The following is a 22,551-nucleotide window of genomic DNA, read 5'->3' on the forward strand; positions in this document are numbered from 1 at the left end:
ACCCCCAAATGCTCAAGTCCCTTATGTAAAATGGTATAAGTATTTGCATATAACCTTTGCACATCTCTGGATTACTTATAATGCTTAATGCAATGTAAATGCTATGTAAATAGTTGCCATACTGTGTTGTTTAGGGAATGAGGACAAGAAAAAAAAAGTCTGAATGTGTTCGGTACAGATGTAACTTTTTTTTCTGATTATTTTCCATCTGTGGTTGGTCGAATCCTACGATGTGGAACCCAAATATGAAGCATCTATTTTACTCACAAAATACTACCTGGATTCCCCATCTTTATTTCATTTTATTGTATTATATTGTATTGAATATTCCTCTGCATGGGCTCCCTGTTTAAAAGAACTACCTATTTTAGTATATTTTGAGTTTAAAACAAAATGTAGTGAATTATCCCAAGGAGGTTAAATAGATTTTGTTTATGAACAGTTCTTAGATTGCAGGAGACACCCCCTTCTGTGGGCCTCAGCTTGTAGTTTATGTCTCTAGATCCATGTTATCCCTATCCCCACTTTCTCCAGAGCTGCCCTCAGGGGGCAGGGCAGAGGGACAGAGGGGTGAGATGTAGGTCAGAAAAGAGAGGTTCTTTCTCCTAAAATGATGCAGAATAAGGGTCCATGTACTGCCCTTGCTGTTGTGATAAGTGAGATTTTTCTGGATCAAACGTAGTGAATCAGATGCCCTGGCTCACACCTGTAATCCCAGTGGCTTAGGAGACTGAAGCAGAAGGATCTTGAGTTCAAAGCCAACCTCAGCAATTTAGCCAGGCCCTAAGCAACTTAGCGAGACCCTGTCTCTAAATAAAACAAAAAGGGACTGAGGATGTGGCTCAGTGGTTAAGTGCTCCATGGTTCAATGTCTGGTACCAAAAAAAAAAAAAAAAAAAACAACTTAGTGGGAAGCAAGTGGCAGGTGGGGAGCAGAGAGAAGTTCCAGAACATCTGAGCTGAAGCTGAGCTGCTCGACTTTCTCATTCTCTACTACTCTTTACTCCTTCTGGAGTTACCTAGAGTTGGATAATTATCCTGACCAATATAGGCTTCTTGCAAAAATTGAAAGAAACATTCTGTACCCACTTGTATATCTTAATTCTGAAGTAGTTTTACTCAAATTTCCCAAGGGCAAAAGTGGATCAATAGTCCTAAAAATCTTAAAAGATTCTTATGTGCTGATTTTCAAAGATGACTCTGTTGACCCATCTTTAATTTTCCATGTCATTTTTAGCCACTGGTCTCTATTTCTCAAACATTTCCATCGTCATAATGAGTCATCCATACCCATAACGGTGTATCAATCTGTAATTTCATGCCAGAGTTCCGTTTCTGTGCTAAAGAGATTGAACGTGAGACAAAGCTGGGTCTTTTTATAGTCAGTGCCTGTTCACTCACATGTTGGGTCTGACATTTGAAAATGATCATTGTGGACTACTAGTCAGATAATTCAGAACCAAAGACCACATTTAGCATCCTAAACTTCTTTTTCTGCAGGGAAAGAGGAGGGATATTGGAAATTGAATGCAGGGACACCTGACCATTGAGCCACATCCCCAGCCCTACTTTGTATTTTATTTAGAATCAGGGTGTCACTGATTTGCTTAGGGCCTCACTTTTACTGAGGCTGGCTTTGAACTCTTGATCCTCCTTCCTCAGCCTCCTAAGCAGCTGGAATTACAGGCATGTGCCACTGCACTGGGCTGGATCCTGAATTCTTAATTTGCCTGTTTAGCAGAAGGGATTTAATTAACTTTTTAATAAAAGTTTTATGCTGTGTCCTTATTTCTAAAATTCTAAAAGGGACTTAGAACTTCATTGTATCCTTAGAAGTTGATATTGCTCCATCATGTCAGAGATATTTGGACCATAATTTATAACTATTGAATAATCTATGTATCACACAAGGACTGAATTACACAATGGAAACATGTTAGATCCTCAGAGCCTGGCCTCAAATTACTGATTACATGGGTTCAAAGTCTGCTTTGTCACCTATTGGTGGCATTTGGTATGACCTTGGGCACATTCCTTCTGCTCTTGGTACCTCTGTTTTGTCATGTTCCCAGTTAGGATAATAATAGTTTCTACCTCACAAGGTTGATGGATTATGGAGTGAGTTTACTATTGTCAGAGTTTAAAAAGTCCTGGCATAGAAAAGCTGGGCTCAGGAATGTGACCTGTTAGAACTGAGTTTTAAATTTACTAATGGAATAGCCTACTTTAGTGAGTCCTTTCTATGTTATAATGTAGTAAAATATCCAGTCATTGATTAGTTACTGTAATCAGTGCTAACAGTGTACAAATCCTGGCTAAAATTCTTCTTATTTCTCAATAGGAATGTCTTTTTAAGAATTATCTAGCTGGGCACGGTTGCACACACCTGTAATCCCAGCGGCTTGGGAGGCTGAGGCAAGAGGAGAGTGAGTTCAAAGCCAGCCTCAGCAACAGCAAGGCGCTAAGCAACTCAGTGAGACCCTGTCTCTAAATGAAATATTAAAAAGGGCTGGGGATGTGGCTCAGTGGTTGAGTGCCCCTGAGTTCAATCTCTGATACCTTCCCAAAATTATTATCCAATAATTGACCTCCATCCAAAACCTATTTGCCTAAATGCAGTCCTACTGTTCACATGCCAGGTCTACCTCTAAAACATTCCCAATTTATATTCTTATTATCTTTTAATTTTTAGCTGTTCTGAGGATTGGAAAGCCATTGAAATATTTGGGTGGGTAGCACAAAAATGAAATCTGAGCTGTGCTTGAGAAAGATGAAGCAAGCACTCGACCATGGAGCTATATCCCACCTCTTTTTAGTTATTAATTAACTTATTTATTTATTGGCAGGGTCTCACTAAATTGCCCAGGTTGGTCCTGAACTTGTGATCCTCCTGCCTCAGAGTCCTGAGTAGCTAGGATTATAGGTGTGCACCACTACATCTGGCCTTTTAAAAAAAAATCTTTAAATATCTTTATTACTTATAATTATTATTCTTAAAAATGTGCTCTGCATCTTTATGTGAAAAGCACTGTCCCAAGTACTTACTAAGTACTTTTAAGTATTTATGGGGTTTACATTGACAGATGTCATGGAGAAAGCCTGGATCCTGTCCTCTCAGAATAAAGTGGGAAATGTATGATATATATATTCTAAAAAATAATAACAATGTCTTCAGTTGCAGTATACAGTCCATGTTGCCTAGAAGTCCATATTTTGCTTTTGCTTTAAAGCTTAAAGATCTAAAGTAAAACACTGGGAAGATAGATGTTATAGCCTCAATTTCCCTCCCCCAGTCAGTGCATACTTGGAAGTCCTTACCCCCAGCACCTCAGAACATAACATGGGGGTCTATAAAAAAGTAATTACATTAAAATGAGGGCATTAGTGTGGGCCCAATATGCTGGTGTTTTTCAAAAAGAGGAATTCAGGACACAGATGAACCTAGAGGGAGGTCCATGTGGAGACATAGGGAGAAAAGGGTCCTCTGCCAGCCAAGAAGAGGGCCTCAGAAGAACTTGATGCTGTTTAACACCTTGATCTTGGTGCCTCCAGAATTGTGGGGGAAATGAACATTTTTGGTTAAGACACAAAGATTTTGGTACTTTGTTATAGAAGCCTTAGAAACTAAAAATAAATAAATAAATAAGTGTCACATTGATTTGGAGAACTGGAAATATCCTCACAGCTGGGGGCTCTGGGGAAAAGCTTTCTCTTGGTGGTGGCTTCTGCAAAGGTGCTGGAGCAGAAGATAAAGACAGGCAGCTGGAGAACTAAGTGATTGCCACAGAGGGAAGAGCATGTCCAGCACCAAGCTGCAGAAAAACAGAGCTGAGCTTTCTCATTTGATTGACTGTGAGGAAAGACCAAGACAGCAAATGGGTTTGCATGACAGGATGAATGCAAGAGAAAGCCACTGAAATATTTTGGTAGTGCTATAAAGAAATCTGAGTGGTGCTTGAGAAAGATTAATTTTGAAGTCAAGTGGCAATTATTTGGCAGAAGGAAGCAACTTGGTTCAGGGACGCACGCCTGGCAACCCAATACATAGAGTAGAGTAGGGGATAAAGAAGATTCAGGAACACCAGACCCAAGAGGTAAAGTCACTGGGGCATGGCAGGTAACTTCACTGTGGGCAGCCGGGGAAAGAGGGAGAACTGAGCTATAACTGGGAGCTTCTGATTTTATGGGCTGGGAGTACTGACAATTTTAAATGTGGATGGAAACACAAGACTGTAGATATGTAGATCATGATAGAAGATAAGTAAAATCTCTGTTGGAAGTATAAAATATATGAGCATTCACTATTGCAAAAATTTCTTTCTATTTGGAACATTCTGAGTCTTAAAAGGGTCAAGATACTGATTTTGGATCATCGTTGAAGCCATGAGAAGGGACTAAACTGCCAAAAGAAATAATACAAAAAAAAAGAGAGAGAATTTTGGGCAAAGAATCTAGGAGACATTTAGGAAACAGAGTCAAAGGAGAGGAAAGTGGTGCATTCTTTGGAAAGACAGGAGGACAGCTTGATCTTAACAGAAAAACCTCTTACTCAACCACTATAATAGCTCTGGAATCTTGAAGAAAATCTCCTGCGAGTGCACCCATTTTAACTGTCCAAATTTTCAATAGAAGAGATGCCAAGAATGCTTCCTGTTTGTGTTATAAAGTAGACTCATTTTTTTTTACTTGCATTATTGGAATAGGAAGTACAAATCTCAATTTCTTCTGAGCCATCTAAATTTAAATATCTAGAATCAAAGAACTTGGTGTCTACTAGCTATTACTCACTTCAAAATTCCTTTTAGGGAATATAAGGCTGTTTTCATAAAATTTGAAGGAAAAGTATGGAAATGGAACTTCATCGTGTGAAGTCATCTGACCTCTTTCTCCTAAGAAGAGACAGAATTTAAATCAAAGAATTCAGTGCAGGTCATATGAATAAATATTGGCTTTTCATATTTCCATCCCATCGGCGTTTATAAAATGAATCTCTCCAGTATATTCATTGCATGGTTTCTGGTCCCAGAATTTCTCTGCACTGGCTGCCCTGTAGCACTTATATTTAGGTGTCCTCTGTCAGAACCACAGCAATGGCTCCATTGTGGTGTCTTCTCTGCTGTGGGTACAGGGGTAGAATCCATCCCCTGTTCCAACATGCTTTCCAGAAACTCACATTTGGGGCTACTCAGGTGATGCTTACAGAGAAGATGGCTGAGAAGCTCCCAAAAGGTAGTTTCCTCATTGGTTAGAAAATCTGCTTTTAAACTCTTATTTTACAGCTGGAAAGAGATAGTGATATTTATATAAGTAGATTTATGAACGGTTGTAAATGTTACAGAGCACTGAGCTTTCTGTATTTTGGGCTATTACAGAATAAGAGCATTTACACTGAATATCAATTAGGTTAAAATTAACTTACAGATCCAAGAGTTCAACTTTTTATTGTGAAGATCATAGAGATCTGTTTTACTTGTACAACATGATGTTATAATATATGTATATATAGTAAGATGGTTACTATGGTAGAACAAATTAACATATCCATCATCTTGTGTAGATGCCCATTTTTCTCTCTCTGTGGCAAGAACAACAATAATCTACTCATTTAGTGAAAATCCTGAATACAATGTGCTATTATTAACTAAAGTCCTCATATATTTTACTTTCTAATGAATGATAAACTTTAACGTGAAAGTGATTTGAATAATCTAATCAAAATACCATGATCATTATTATCCAAAGTATAGGTATGAAGACACAAATTGGTGTGAATATACTTTGTATACAACCAGAGATATGAAAAATTGTGCTCTATATGTGTAATAAGAATTGTAATGCATTCCACTGTCCTATATAAGTTAAAAAATATCATAAACAATTCTTGAGAATCAAAGTTTCCATTAGGATTGTATCTAAATACAATAATATCTCAAACAATGGATTTCTATCATTTTGGAAAACCATTCCACAAAGAGGTTCCCTAGTGTATTCTCTTCATGTGTCTGTTTATATGAAATCTATAAATAATAAAACAAATATCTAGATAATATCTGATATCTAGAAATAATAAAAATTTTACTTTAATAAATTGAATTCAATATTCCTATTGTAATACCTTTGATATTAATATCCATCAATAATTTGTCAACGATTACTTTATCAACATTTGAAGTTAAGCTTTAAAGCAAAAGCAAAATGTGTACTTCTAGGCAACATGGACTGTATACTGCAACTGAAGATAATGTATCATTATTTCTCCTTTGTGAATGTAAAATCAGTGATTAGGAAAAATTAAAGGTTTGCTTTGTTTGGTCATGTCAATTCTTAATCCTGGACCCCAGTGTGTCTGTATTTTCCCTTCCAACTAAGATTAGAAGAGCTACTCTCAAAAGATAGTGTGCATTCAGGAAGCTTATTATAGAAACAGAAACTCAGAGCCATGAGTAGTAAAACAAGGAAACATGAAATGAAGATTAACCACTAAAGCAAAACCAGAAAGCTAGCCAGTCTATATTTTAATATATGCACATCATGAAGCCAAGGGAAGAAAGTCCCAAGACACAATTGCTAGTGCTCAGTTTCACAACCATACCCACCATCTCAGAGATCTGATTAAAGGAACCAGAAAGGATTTTCTCTTCACCTGTCTCGCTGGGCATGACACTGGTGTCCTCAATAATTACTGAAGTTTTCTAAAGAAAGGCATAAATGACTGGATTCAATATCATTATCATCACAGTATACTACATCCCAACATTTCTTCCCATATCAAGCCTTTCTGAATACTGTTTTATCAACAAAGAATTGTTATTGTTGGCAATAGTTTGTCATAAGTGAAATTTGTGTGAAACCATGCTATCTTTTCAAGCTGTGTGCAGATTTCATAGACTTGCTGCTATTAAATTTTCCTTTAAAAAAATGCATCTTTGAACTTAAGGCTGTGTCTCCAAGCATTGGTGACCTAGAGACAGAGGTGTTTAATTATAATGGTACAAGGGATTAATATGCATCTGTTCTGTAAAGAGATATTTTAAATTTTTATCTATGTCAAGGACATTGACATTGCAGGAAGAAAATGGTGAAAAGGTTGTTGGAGCTACTATTCGCATTGGGTGTGGGGAATGGATAATTGGGTCAGTCCAGTTGATTTACTGTATTAAAGAATTATCTGCTGGCTACTGCAATGGCTGTCACAGCCTGTCCCAATCAAACCTAACTGCAGATCTCAGAAAAGTGACATGGACCAAAATTTTAAAAAATCCACATTTTATTTAGGTTTAAACAAAGAGCCAGTGCTCACACGGACTATATAGTTGATCATTAAGTATGTGATGGTTGAATATTCAGTTTAAAATATTTTAGAAATTACAAGTCCTGGATTCTTTGAAATACAGATAGGTTTGATTTATTCACTTCAATTTAAGGGAAAAAAAAGTGATGTTGAAGGAATGAATGTTTCTTTGGTGATGTCTCACTTCCAGAAGAAAAAAAAAAGAATAATGACAATAAAACCACAGACGGTCATATAAACCCCTATCACAAACATTTTTGACTTCCATAATACATCAACATTTCCTGAAGACACACATGTTTTGCTTCATAGTCTATTTAAATGACTCAAAAACAAGAGGACCATGGCCAGACTCCCTTGTTAAAGGAAACAATTACTTGATAGTGTAGGTTATTTTAATGGACATATCACTTTAAACGAAGCCATCACATCTGTTCTGCCGTCTAATTACAAATGCAAAAAGAATACAATTCACCAATGCATCATAAAAAAGTAAAACATAAGTGATTTAAATGCATATGTATGTTCCTTAGTCAACACAGCATGCAATCTGCTATGTTTTTTACATGTCCTGGGCACAAATCAGATGGAAAACCTGTTCTCTGCCTAAATGCAATTTCTTCCCCCTGGATAAGTTTGGTAGTGGGTGGGAGCAATGGTTTGCATAAATGGTGAAGCGTGTACCCCACAGATCCAGTGAGTGTTCCCAGCTGAGCTTTCCCTGGGGACTGATATCTTACAATCAATGGGACACATCACATTTTGTTCTCATGCATGTTGAGAATTAAAATATGCCAATCTAACCTATATGAGAGATTTTCATGACTACACCAGAAATAATTTCTTTCTGTCTTTCTGTGTCTCTGTCTGTCTCTCCATACATAAGTATTTTCATAGTGCTATTCGAACTATCCTTGCACTGTAGGGGTGACCAGAAGGCATTTAAGGAACTATTTGTAGCTTTCATGTTAAATAGTAGACAATGATAAATAATGATATTATTTTTATCTCAAAGAAAAATAATTTGTTTCTATTAAAAATAATTCTATCTAAAGAAAACATTTTACTGTTTCTGGACTTCTGAGTGGGCTGGGAAAGTAGAATTTGACTAGAGTTAAATTTTTAACTCTGGAGGGAACATTCTATAGATCAGTAAATTAGGACAAAGCAGCATTGTCGTAGTGCCATGTTTAACAAACTTGAATGAACAATTACATCTTAAGGGTTAGGAAAATGTCAAGTTAATATATCTTTTCTATTTAATTCATCCTGCATTTTTCAAGAACTCAGGGGGTTTGTGGGATGTGGCTGGACCTCAGTTCTCTGCTTGCTCAGAAGTGCTCATCTCAAAGCAGGTGCTGTGTTTAGTCCTCAGGTGTGCACCATTACTGGGAATAGAACTTGACAGCTCTTAGCTGTCGGAAGTATTTTTTGAATGAATGAAACTAAAAGTATGGGTAGGCCAATGACTGGTCCTGACAAAATTCTGCTCCCAAAGAGCCACTTTATTTGGAAGTATTAAAACAAGGTATTAACAAAATCATCCAGCTACCTTGTTCACTATTGCAAAATCTCAGGCAAACAATATTAGGATCTCCTTTCTAGGATTGTCGGGAGGACAAAAATGAAATAATGTATGTAAAGTGCTTAAAATTGCCTAGTCTATGGTCAGTGCTAGGGAAACATAAGCTATGAATTTTATGTAGACTTTTATCTATAATCCAAATAACCAGCCCCAACCCTAATCAAGTTCTTATTTAATAGACAATTATTTATAAATAAGAGTGAAAACCTAAATTTAATGGTAGCATTGAATGCTGCCAAATTCATTGAATACACCTGCGTGCGACACACACACACACACACACACACACACACACACACACACACACACACACACTGTCGGCCTTCCATATCCACGAGTTCAGCATTTGCAGATTCAACCTATCACAAACTGAAAATGCTACTAACTAAATAAATAATACAATAAAAACATTTGGCTGTACTGGACATCTACAGACTTTTTGCTTGTCATTATTCCTTCATCAACAATGACAATGCATTAGATATTACCAGTAATCTAGAGTAACTTAAAGTAGGTGAGAGGACATGAGTAAACTGTATACAAATTCTATGCCTTTTTACTTAAGGGCTGGCATCATTTTAGGTGGGGAGAATCCTGAAACCAATCCCTTGCAGATACAAAGAGACAATTGTAATTGAAAGGCAATTGACCGGCATAAGTGTAAAATTTATCCTGAAATTACTTACCATTAACATGCAATAGAAAATTAAGATTAAGAACATGGACTCAGTGCTGCCTTAGAGAATCAACTTTGCCCCTTCCACTCTGGAGCATTTAGGCTAAAACCTCTGTCTCCTCATCTGTAACACAGGGATGGCAAATAATGCCCTTTTGTAGGATTGTTGATGGCGCTCAGTAAGGCAATAATGAAAAACACAGCGCCTGAGTCTCTGCAAGTATTCAATAACTATTAACTATTAATATTAGTCCTACCACTCCTGGCATCAAATTTCATCACTTTCTGTCAAAGCTTTTAAAGTAGATTTCTGTCATTTTCCTGGGTAAGAAGAAAATCCTGATGGGGTTTGACAAATAAGGACCCTGAAGAAAATTGTTCCTCCTTTAAATACACAACTGACTTTCTTTGATATTAATATGAAATCTCCATGTGCATAAAAATGAGGAAAGACCAAATGCTCTTTACATCTATTTGGCTTTCTAACTTCAAAAGCAGAACTCCGAGGCAATCTGCTACAGCTTGTGGCCCTCACAGCCTCCTGACTGCATTCACTAATACAGCATCAGATAGAAGCTCATCTTCAAACAGCAGCTCTCCACCACCTTATTGACATAAAAGACATGCATGTATGCATCTGCTGAATATTTTCCTCCCAACCATCCTCCCCAGCCTCTCCTATCCCAATACAACAGCTGAATGTCGGGACACTCCGACTGTTGTCTTCCTGGTAGATCTCTCTTCTCTCAATTATCCAGACCTCAATTTGTACACACTAAATGTGTCAGCCTAAAACCTATCTCAATATGTCTCTGATTTTAAAAGTTGCCATGACTTCTGAGGCAGAAACAAGTCCTTAGCTCAAACACTGGGGCTTCTCCATTTCCCAGGGTCCACTGTCCACTTCCTGCTCTGCTGTGTGCATCAGGAGGGTGGCCTCTAGAGATGAACAGCATCAGTTATTGTGTCTGGCTCACAGTTGGGTTTAAACAAAGGGAAGAATCAGGACTTCAATTGAATAGGCGAGGATTATCCTCTCTTTCCAGAATAGGCTTTTAGAAATGGCTACATTTCTCTGTGTGAGGCTGTAGTTCCTGCCAGGCATCCTCCTCCCATTAATGAGCTCTCTCCTTGTTCTATAACACTTCCCTCCTCCTGCCTGTGCAAGCATAATGGTGACAGTAGCTTTTTGTGAAATTCTTCAATTTCATCCTACTCAAGTGTATCACTTTGCTAGGATTTGGATATGGTTTGTCCCCCAAAGCTTCATGTGCTAAAAGCAGCTTGGTCCCCATGTAACATAATTGAGAGGTGGTACAGCTTTAAGAAAGAGGACATAGGAGGAGATAATTAGGTCTTGGGGCACTACCAGGGGAGGAATGGAGGCCATGCAAGTAGATTAGGTCTTGTAGGACTGAACTGGTTCCCAAGAGAGCAGATTATTGTAAAGCAAGGCCACCCTGCACGGTTGGTATCTTTGACACTCTCACTTGCTACTCTTACATGTTCTCCTAGGTGATCATCCACCATGTTATGATGTAACTAAAAGACCCTCACCAGAGAACCGCCAGATGGGGCTACTCAATTTTGGACTTTTAGTCACCAAAACGGTGGGCTTATTTAGTCTGTTTTTTTCTTTATAACTGTTCAGCCTCAGGTATTTTATCATGGCAACACAAAACAGGCTAAGCCACATCAGTTTCTTGCACAAATGTTGTCTAATACAGAATAGTTCTAGAAAGCAAACTCTAAAAGTGGGATTCTGGGATTGAGTTGCCCATATATTTTATGAAGAGAAAATAAAGAACAATTAAACTCCTTAAAAGGGAAAAAAGAGATACCAATCATTAGTGGCATGTGCTACCAACATGAACACTGAAACTATCATCCTTCCCTAACCAATTCCTTAAGAAGACTGGATGATACGTTTACAAAAGCATGTAGAAATGATTGGCAAGGAAAGTCCTAGCTCCCTGGAAAGTCTCTGAGGTGGTGAGGTCATTCAGGAGATAGTGATAGAAACTGGCATGGAGCTTCCTGATTTCCATGGAAATCCTGGGATCTCTGAGAGGTAGGAGCCAGATGGTAGAGTTTAATCATCACAGGTAATTGCCCAGAAGCCAGGGAAGAGATCTGAAAAGTTGATACAAACAGGTTGCCTTTGTGTGGAAGGGACAAGAATACACTTTTAAAGGACTATGTCCACTTTTACCCTGTCATATGGTCATCTGGGAGGATCTTGATTGTCTATGAAATATCATACTGTTCCTTGATCTTCTACAGAATATCATACTATTCCAGTTAGAACTGATATTATGCCAGTTGAATCTGGAATACAGGGAATAGCAAGAACTCCAGTTGTCAGGAATCCAGGAGCATGGCAGGACACCTCTTCTAAAACATGAGATAAATATTTTACCCTGACACACTTTCCACAAAAGAGACATAAGCTTTGTTGGGCCTCTTTTGGTTCTAGAAGAACATGTATGTGCTGTTCTGACCCAAGTCCTGGGCTACCTTTGAGGTTTCCGGTTTTGATTCTGAAAACCTATGCAACATAACTAGACTACCACTCAAACTGCTAAGTCACTTGGGTCTTCTGACCGATCCTATTCTACTGGACTGGAGTGTCTATACCACATTAGAGATGCTGAATGGAGTCTCTGGCCAGCCCACGTGGCAGAAGCACAAAATGCTTTCCTTGAGGTTCTCCATATGGCCGTGGCAGTTTCTGCCAACAACAATTGCCCATTAGGAAGGCTGATTCAGATTTGCTTCTGTGCCTAGTAGGAACGGAATGCCTGACCACAGGACAAGTGGCTGCCTGTCATAAACTGGGTGTTATTTTATTGATCAAGTCACAAAATTGGATGTTCACAGCAACATTCCTTGGTCAAATGAAAACGTTCTGCATAAGATGGTCCCAGCAAGTCTAGAAGGGACAAGGGAAGAACCGACAGATGGCTCAGGCTCTGAGGGCAGCTGCTCCACCTACCGCATTGCCTCTCTCCCAGCATGAACCTGGGACATTCTTGAAGGTTCTCTGTTATTCATTAACAGAGGGAGAAAAGGCTCGGGAAGGTCTACTGATGTCCTTTCCTGTCTCCTGGCATCAAGAGAAAGCTGGCTGCAATAAATCCTGTTTTAGGGGTATCCCTGAAAGACTAGGGGAGAAAAGTCCTCCCTGTGAGCCAAATTGTGGGTAATACATGTAGATGTCCACTTTATGAGCAAAGAGAGCTGGCCTCGTCTATCACTGTGTACCAACTCACCATTCAGTGCCCAAGTGTTGACCAGTAGGTCAAACGTTTGGAAAGAACAAGAATGGAAAAATGATGACCTGGTCTGGAGGGGAGGTAGGTGGGAAATTTCTAGGAATGGACCCCAAAGCATGAAGATGTTTGAGATCCATACAACTCTCTACCACAGGTCCTATTGAGGAAGGGCATCTCCAAGCCTGGTGGACAAAGTGGACCCTATCTGGTGAATGTCAGTCAGCTTCCTTCTCCAGTCACCCCAATATTTACTCAATGGTCCCATGTACAAAGCACTCTGGTGGCAGAAATAGAAGCTATACATGGCCCAACAAGATGGACAGTCCCCCACCAATGCTGACTTGGCTTCCTGCATGATTGAGTGCCCAAAGAGCCAACGGCAAAGAACAATTCTGAGCTGCCACGGTGACATCTTCCTGGATAGAAAAACAACTAAAGAGATTTCAGAAAGCTCAACAGAACCACTTATAAGACTGTCGGCATTCCGAGATTAGATTCTTCTACTTTGAGGGCACGAAAAGATGTTTGTTTTTTTTCTTTCTTATTACATAATGATATGAAATGAAATGGTAGCATTTATTTGAATTTTCTAGGACTCAGATTTCTCAATGACTCCATAAGGTTCAGGGGAAAATTAAATGAGGTACTGCATAGAAAGTGTTTCTTTCACTCAGTATCTAGTATCCAATAAAAGCATAATGAACGATATTACTATCAGTTTATTATGTTTTTAATTTTTATTTATTTTTTAAAAATATTTTTTAGTTGTCAACGGACCTTTATTTTCATTTATTTATATGCGGTGCTGAGAATCTAACCCAGTGCCTCACACACACACATGCTAGGCAAGGGCTCTACCAGTGAGTCATAACCCCAACCCCTAATTTTAATTTTTTAATTTACAAAAATCATGTATTTATCATGTCCAATATATCATGTACATATAAAAAATTACATGCATTGTGGAATGGCTAAATGAGCTAATTAACATGCATTACCTCACTATTTTATCTTTTTATCATTTATTATCATCATTGATATTAAAACTATTATCACAATGGTCCAAAGCATACTACGAAATTATCGCAAATTTTCTGCACCTTTTTGATGGTATCTCTAGTAGTCAGCTTCTTGTTTCTGTTACAGATCAACTTCAGTGGAGGAGAGATCTACTTTGGCTCACCATTTCAAAAGTTTCAGTCCGTGGTCACTTGGTCCCCAATGCTTTTGGGCCTGTAGCTGGGAGAAACTCATGGCAGGAAGCTGTGAGAGAGGAAGGGGCTGGGGCACCACAAACCACTTCAGAGGCATGTCTCCAAGGACCTGAGATCCCCCACTAGGCTCCACTTCTTGAAGGTTCCATCACCTTCCAATAGCACACAGGCTGAATACCTACCGTGCCTTTGGTATGCAAGCCTTTGAGGAACATTTAAGATTCAAACCATGACATAATCTCAGCATGCTGTGTCACCCTCTCTCAGGACGCAGTGCACTTTCCTGGATCAGGAGGTCGTCTCAGAATCAAGCAATTTACGTACAAGCCTGGATCTCTCCCTAACTACCCCAGAATTATTGCATCACTTATTTTGCAAAATAAGAGGAAGGGAGGAAATGCTCACTAAGTTCCTTTGCATCACTGGCCTTCTTGCCTGTGGGAAACGTCTCCAAAATGGTTCCCAATTCTGTACCTCTTCACCAGAAAAAGGGAATGAGTGGTATATAACATAAAATTAACCATTTTATAAACTGTACCACTCAGTTACATTAAAACACTAACAATGTTGTAAAACCACCACCTTCATCTAGTTCCAAAATATTGTTTATCATTCCCCAAAGAAAGCCCAATACTCATCAAAGCAGTCTCTTCCAACTCTCCCCTCCCCTCAGTCCTTAGCAACCACCTCTAGGCTTTCTTTCTCTATGAATTTATCTATTCTGGATATTTCATATAAATGGAATTATGCAGTAGGTAGCTTTTCATCTGGGTTCTTTCATTTCACATGTTTTGGATGTTCATCGATTTTGTAGCATGTATCAATACTTCATTCCTTCTTACGAAATCCCATTGTCCGTATAAACCATAATTTGTTCATCCATCTTCTGTTGATGGACATTCGGGTCATTTGTAGCCACTTCTGAATCAGCCATTCTTAATGGTTTTCAGTGTAGTTATTCTCTTTTGTTTATAATTGACCTCATTTTTTTCTTAACAAAAGACATCAGTTAACTTTGAAGGGCCCATATTCCAATAGGAACTTTATTTCAAAAGACAGTTTCTAGTGAACAACATCCACTATGACCCAAATCATCCTCTTTTCTTGGACACTGTTATCACTTTAGACAAGTACTTTAAAAACAGCCCTGATGTGCAAGAGACTATACTGACTTCATAATCTGCAAGTTTCTCTTCGTATATATACAAACAAACAAATATGTTTCAAAGGGAAAAAAAATTAGAATGGCTCATTGAAAACCCTGGAGAGCAGATGGTATTGTTTATTGTATCAAGAAAGAACTTTGGTCAAGTTGATGACAGAATTGGTTCATCTTCATGGCAGTAGCTTGCTCTGCAGAGTAAGTTATTGTGAAAGAGTTCAACCCTGGTATCAGAAGGCCTTCTACCAAGTGTTGGGTGACTTGTTCTTCTCAACACAAACCAATAGCTTGATGACCCTTCTCTAATTGGATAACCAACTCCCACAAAGAGCACGAAGATGATGATTCTGTATCAGAGATTACGTGGCCTGCTGTGTCTATTGTGAGGCTTGGAAGTAAACTGAGTCATGACCTTTCAGTATGGAATATTTGAATGTGAAGATGTCATTGTTCCTTGCTTTGTGATGCTTTTTTCCTTCCTCTTCAATTCTGTTGCTTAATACTGTTCCTGCAACTGTCTCACCCCAAAAGTTGTATCTGCACCCCACTGCGAGGAATGGAGATCTGGCAATGATCCAGTTCATTTGATCAACATAGCTGGCGGAAACAGATAATTTAAGCTCCAAATTTCCCCATTAATCAAAATAGTCTGATGACGGATACATCTGCTTTTACTTGGGGTTGTGTAGACACAGTCTAATTGTGCATTTCCTAAAAACAGAATTGTATCATCTGTAACATTCATAGAGCTCTTCCTGCCCACATTTCTTTCCCAGCCTGTTGACTGAACAGATAACTCAGTAATTAAAATTCATAATCAACACATGTTGAGTATTTTTCCTCTTTCTTCTGTTTTTACAATCCTTTCCTCTAGCTGCTGGGTGATTTATTCCAACTGTTTCTCTCCTTGAGAGTAAATACAAGAAGTGATCTCTGCATGGGTTCCCCAACCTTGACCACCTTTCTTAACCCTGTCCTCTTCCCTCTGACCTCATCTCCACCACCACTACCCTTCTAGGCAGAAACTGCAGAATCATTGTGGGTTCAGACTCTATCTCAAAGGCCAGTTGGAGAATAATAGCACTGGGTTCATCGCCATCCGCCCTTCACAAGGTCTCTGAGTCCTAGATAAGCCCATTATGCTTGGGCCACTAGAATGGTACCTGGCCATTCCATAGACTCCGTATTGAACAAATGGGGGGACTCACTAGTGGGCTGGTAGACAGCTAAGGTTGTTATTAAGAGGTGAGAATCCTTCCTAAAACGTTTCCCTGAAGCCACAAAACAGCTGCAATCAGAAAAGGAAAGCTGAGTACTTGACCTTGACTTAGGTTCTCTAAGAATTGACTGAGTTGACTAAGGTCATGCACAGCTTTAGTGTGCATGAAGATCACGTGGCTTTTGAAGCAAACCTGAACCAAGGTTATCACCTATATCCTCACGTGGGACTGGAACCCCAGGGTCAGATCTTTTGGAGTTCCTTGCGTGCATCCCTATGGTACACCAAGAACTGTTCTCAGCCCTAAGGAGATTTCTCTGCATAGCAGAACTGCTACTGATGAAGCCATGACTAAAGTATCACAGAGACAGAACTGCCAGGGTCTTGCCCTTGTGTTCTCTGCATCCTTACTGGGAACCACAGAGACTTGGGGGCTTAGAGAGCTTGCTGGTTCTTTAAATTTTTAAGCCTCAGAGATTCAAAAGCTGTTGCATAATCCAATTAGAGAACCACTTTTAACGGGTGTGTGTACTTCTTCCAGACTCACCTTCATCAGAGCACACAAATGAGGATGCTCCTCACAGTTCCAGAAATCTGTGAAGCAGAGATGGTATTTTTAACGCAACCATTTTAAACAATGTCTGTGCCGAACCACTTTGCTTTTGCACTTGGCGCAGGTGAAGGCTGCCTAACAGCTGAGCTCCGGAGTCGACATGTGTGGCCCAGGGTGGGCCCTGGATTTTTCAAAGGGTAACGTTTTCACACATGGAAAAACACCACGGTGTTTTTAGTATTCATGGCTCAGTATAGCTCCTTCATGCGGATTTCATAGACCCACAAGCGGCATCTAACAATGGAAATTCTACCACCTTATCTGTTTCACCCTCTCTCCCATCTGGAAAAAGCACACACACCTGAGAGATTTGCTTTCTTCTTGAACTCCAAAAACTTTTATGACCATAGTTAGAATTTTCTCCTTAGAATTCTCAAGAGGGCTCTTATGTGCCCCTAAACCCTAAGGAAAATGAGGCCACTTGACCCTATGATTGGTCTATGATTCTTGACTCCAGTCAAAACCTGTCCTAGAAACAGTGCAATTTTCCAGAGTTGCAAGGTACATAGGATGCAGGCTTCCCAGCATGTGGAAGATCAAGTGCTAATCCTTGCGGGTTACATGGAAACGTAAGTGCAGACCCAAGAGCCATGCCTGGAGCAGCATCAACAATCAGGACACCCCTCTTAGAAGCAGGGCCCTGTGAAGCCGGATGCTGCTGCAGAGGATCCTCAAGGTACCAGCATTCTCCATAGAAGCGTACATGGCCCCACCCAAGCCTCCTTTCTCTAGGTCCGTCAAGCTTAACAGCTCTGGAAATGGGCCATGCTAACCTTTGTGGTGAAGGGATCCAAAGTATGTTACTGTGTTAGTCAATTTTGCATCACTGTGAACAAAATGCCCAACAAGAACTACTTAGAGGAGGGAAAGTTTATTTTGGCACATTATTTCAAAGGTTCAGTCCATGGCCGGCCAACTCCATTGCTCTGGGCCTGATTGAGGCAGAACATCATAGCAGAAGGGCCAAGTGGAAGAGGAAAGCAACTCAGCTCATGATGGTCAGGAAGCAGAGATGGGGGGGGGAGTAGGGGTCACAGGGCAGATGCACCCTACCAGGGCATGCCCTCACCTGCCTGCAGTGACCCACCTGCCTGCAGTCACCACCCAGTCAGTTCATTCAAACTAAGATACATTGATTAGGTTGCAGCTCTTATCTTTCCACCTCTGAACATTCCTGCATTAACAGGAGCTTTGGGGAAACACCTCATATCCAAATCATAACAGTCACTGAGGCACAAGGATTATTTAGGGCGGAAGGCACTTGAGTTCCTAAAATTCCTTACCTGCCAAAAAGCAGGACCTCTAAAATGAACTCAAGAGAATCCAGCTGCCATAAATCCCTTCTCCAGGAATTTTTTGAAACCAGGGGAAGATTGACACCATCACAAGACTATCAAGGTTACCCCCCATTTTCCTCTGTGCCATTTATCTTTCCAAAGGCCATTTGTTTTCACATAAGTTCTTTTTCTCCCACTATCCCTTCCCCTAGAAGCTAGGTTATAAGCCCCCAATTCTAACTATCATCTTGAGTCATATTTTTGTGTGAACTCCCAGCCCTACATGATGAAATCTCTTCTTGCTCATCTGTCTTCATTCACTTTAATTCATAAGCCCTCAATACTGAATCTAAGTGGATACAGAGAAATCTCCCCCACACACCACTGTGGGACGGGAGGGTCCTGAGTATCTTCCACTTACCCCTGCAGACCTACCTCTACCCAGCTGCCTTCCACTGTCCCTAGGAGCCTCTTCTGTATGGACTATTTCAACAGGCTCTCTTGTCCTCTGGTTTCCCATTGGGTTTAGTCTATGGTTGGCCTCAGTGAGAAGGCTGAAGAAAGCAAAAGAATGAAGTCATGCTACTTATTCCCCAATTCCCCCACTGCTGTGGGGTCACCACAGGCTGTGGTCTCCAGGGAAAATCCCAACTCCAACAAGGAAGCTCTGCCTCCCAACTCTGGCTTCCAGTTCTGACCATGGTTCTCCCTTATTGCCTTTTCTGGTCTAGGAGGGATAGTGTCCTAATAGCCCCTGGGTACTACAGCACCCCTTGAAGTTTTCCTATACTCTTCTCCACCTTTGTAGATGGGTCTTCATAAAATTCCTTAGGAGTACCCAGTCTGAATATGCTCCCACTTGCCAGACCCTCACTGATGTGCAGGGAAACGGAAGACAATCGTGGATCTGGAGGCCCTTTCAATTCCTCTTCTCTGGGGAGAGCCCTGGGCTTCTACTGCTCCCAGCCCTCTCTCTTAGTTTGGCAGCAGAACCCTGACTGGCTTTTTCATGCTCCTTGGGGCATGAAAGCACAATCATTGTTCTTCCCTCTTATGTGGCTGACTTCACCGTTACTACCAAGATGAAGTGGATAACAGGCAGCCCAACCAGCATTCCAACACTTATAAGTAAAGAACAATCTTCTTCTTATGTCCCTTTTTAGGGAGAAAATATATTACTTCTCCCCAGGGCTGGGTGAGATATCAGTTGAGAAATAATGCACACTGTGTTCTCAAAAGTGCCCTCCCTGGGGCACTGCCTCTGGACCCCAGAACAAAGCCCCACCTTGTTCAGACCCTTCTGTAGAAAGCGAAATCCACATCTAGCTGGACACTCCTCTTAGAGGTCAGAGAAAGGCTTTGTCTTCTGTTTTTGAACAGAACTCTCAGTTCTAAAATTCATCGTGGCCAAAGACTTCCCTACTTTCTTGTCCCACTGATTGCTCAAAACAAGAGATTCTTGGAGCCTCACGTAGCCAGACATATTGGGCCCAATGTGGGAAGGAAACCACTTGCCCTGAGCCTCTCGCTCTCGCTGTGGTTTGAATATGATGTGGTCCCTCCAAAAACTCATGTTGAAATTTAATCCATACTACAAGGTACTGAGAGGGTGGGAATTAACCTACATTGTATAGAGATGGACCTTTGATTGATAATGAGGATCAGCTCAGGTGGAATGCCGTGATTGAATCCTGATGGTTTTAGAAGAAGAGGAAGAGACCTGCACACACAAGCACACTCCCTCTCTTACCCTGAGATGCCCTGCTTGGCCTTGGGGCTCTGCCAGCAATATCATCACCAGATGCAGTGCCTTGACCTTGGGCCAGAACCACAAAGCAAAGAGAAACTTCTTTCCTTTCTAACGTACCCAGTCTGTGGTATTGTGTTATTAGCAACAGAAAGACTGGAAGGTATTATGAATAAAATGGAGTGGGGGGGAAGGTTTATTAGCCACCCCCGACCCCAGTCTATCTAGATTCCTTGGCTCTGCTAGGAAAGCACACTATAATCTGGACTCAGTCTATCCTTTCAGGCATAGCAGATGCTCCTGACCTGCCAGTCAATCATACCACCAGTCATGTGACCAAACACAAATCAGTCAGATGATCAAGGACCTCACAGAGAGAGTTGGGGAATTGATCTCCTTCAGAGGTAGGTGGTGGGCCCTGGTCTGTGGCGCAGGTAAAATGACTAGAATAAAAGATGACACTGTGTCTGTGAGGTGGCTGGAATTACTCTGAGCTCAGGGAAAGGAGGAGGAAGAAACAGAGCTTCCCTGGGCTGTGACCTTCCACAAGGTCGGGAGGGTGGTGAGTGAGCTCAGCCTCCCTGTGGAGTAGCATGTGGCCAGGGAACAAGCTGCTGGCAGCTCCCAGGGGAGCCATAGGGTCAGAGTCTCAGCTGCTATGGTGGCCACTATGATGCCCCCTCCCCCGGCCCAGACCCCTCGTACCAGAGAAGCCAGAAGGAAATGAAGGGAGGAAGGAAATGAAGGGAAAAGGGAAGCATATTCTTAAAAGTAAAACTGTTTGAACAATATCCTCTACTCTCAGGCCCTTTCTAGTCTTTGGTGTTCTAGAAATCAGATCATACCCTGGCGCTTGGGGAATAAAAGGAGAGGGACAGCAAGGGTTGAGCTAGGGGCAGAAATTGTGGTGGGCAGGGATGGTGACTGCATTGTCACACCCCTGCTATCCTGCCAGCCTGAGTGCTGAGATGCTGGCAGGGACAGGTGGGGTGGTCACAGAACCCCAAGGTGAGTAGAGGGACTGAGGGACCCTGTGTTCTGACCTCAGTAGGGAAATTCACCTCTTAAAGATTTTCCTGGCCAAAGGCCCCAAAAGTTAGTCTCAACAGTAGAAGTGAAGGAATCTGAAAGCACATATAATGTTGGTTGACCTGCCACACACCCAGGAATGCAACTTAGGACAGCATGCATTTCTCACCTATCCACAAAAGTCCCAAGTTCATTAACTTTCCATTTCCGGTCTCAGTTATGAAGATTTACAACATGTATATGATAATCTAATACACATTTAATGCATGCTATGTCAATCAGGACAGAGTAAGATGGATTTTTTTATAGTAATGCAAATCTGACCAACAGATTGTGAAAAAAGAAGAAACAGGATCAACTCCGTTAACTGATCAACCATTCAGTGACGACTGAATATTTGTGTCCAGGATTGTGCTGAGTAATTAGGAAAATAGAAAGAATTTTAATTTTAAGGTTTCCTGGTGCTTAAATGTAGCCAAAGAAGTAATACTTGACTTACAAAATTGTCCACAAAATATAGGGCTCACCTATCAAACTACCAAACACCTAGCAAAAGAAAACACCCATTGTTGTGGGGAGTTGAAAGAAATACAATTTGCTGTAAGTTGCCAGTGGTAGTGTGCAGGGGAGCAGTTCTCCTGGCCCTGTTCAGTGAGAAGCAAAACCAGCACAGGCATCTCAATGGAAACCCTCCCAGATGATAAATGAAGGGTGTGGCCAAAGCACTCAATCTTGGGTGTTTGCTTTTTGTTCAGTCCTCGGTCCTCTTGTTTATCCCTTTTAATAATAATCATTATGTTATCAACTGAATGAAAAATATATCAATTTTAACAAGAAAGCAGCACATATAAAAATATTTCCATAGTGGCCCTATAAACAAAAGTCCCCAGGTTCATTAACTTTCCACTCTAGGTCTTAGTTACGACTTTGTATGCACTCTTCCTTCACAGAAGTAATTCAACTTTTCATGATCAAATATTTTAAAAGTTGTGAAGACTTATAATATGTATATGACAATCTAATGTAGATTTAATGCACGCTATGTCAATCAGGACAGAATAAGATGCAGTAGCAAAAAAATCCCCCAAATTTCTGTGGCTTACAACCATTGTTTCTTGCTTATGTTCTTTGTTCCTTATAGGTCAGCTGAAAAATTTGTTTTGCATCTCTTCACTCAGGAACCCAACCTGCTGGAGTCTCCAAATCTGTGACATTGCTGGTTGTTAAGGCTGCAAAGGGAAACTGGCAGGGTATGGCACCCGCAGTTATATCCCCTAGCATGGGACAGATCCGTATGACCCTTTGACCAAGTCCTTTGTTCCTGCCAATAACTTCAAAGATTTGGGGAAGTGCTGCTCTATCATATCAGAAAAGAAAACTAGAAGTGGAGGGACCCACTCTCCTACCTGGCACATAGGCCTAGACCAGAGAGTTTGCTTCCAAGGTGTCAGAATGCTCAATTC

Source organism: Ictidomys tridecemlineatus, chromosome 2 (genome assembly GCF_052094955.1).
Source record: "Ictidomys tridecemlineatus isolate mIctTri1 chromosome 2, mIctTri1.hap1, whole genome shotgun sequence".
NCBI lineage: Eukaryota > Metazoa > Chordata > Mammalia > Rodentia > Sciuridae > Ictidomys > Ictidomys tridecemlineatus.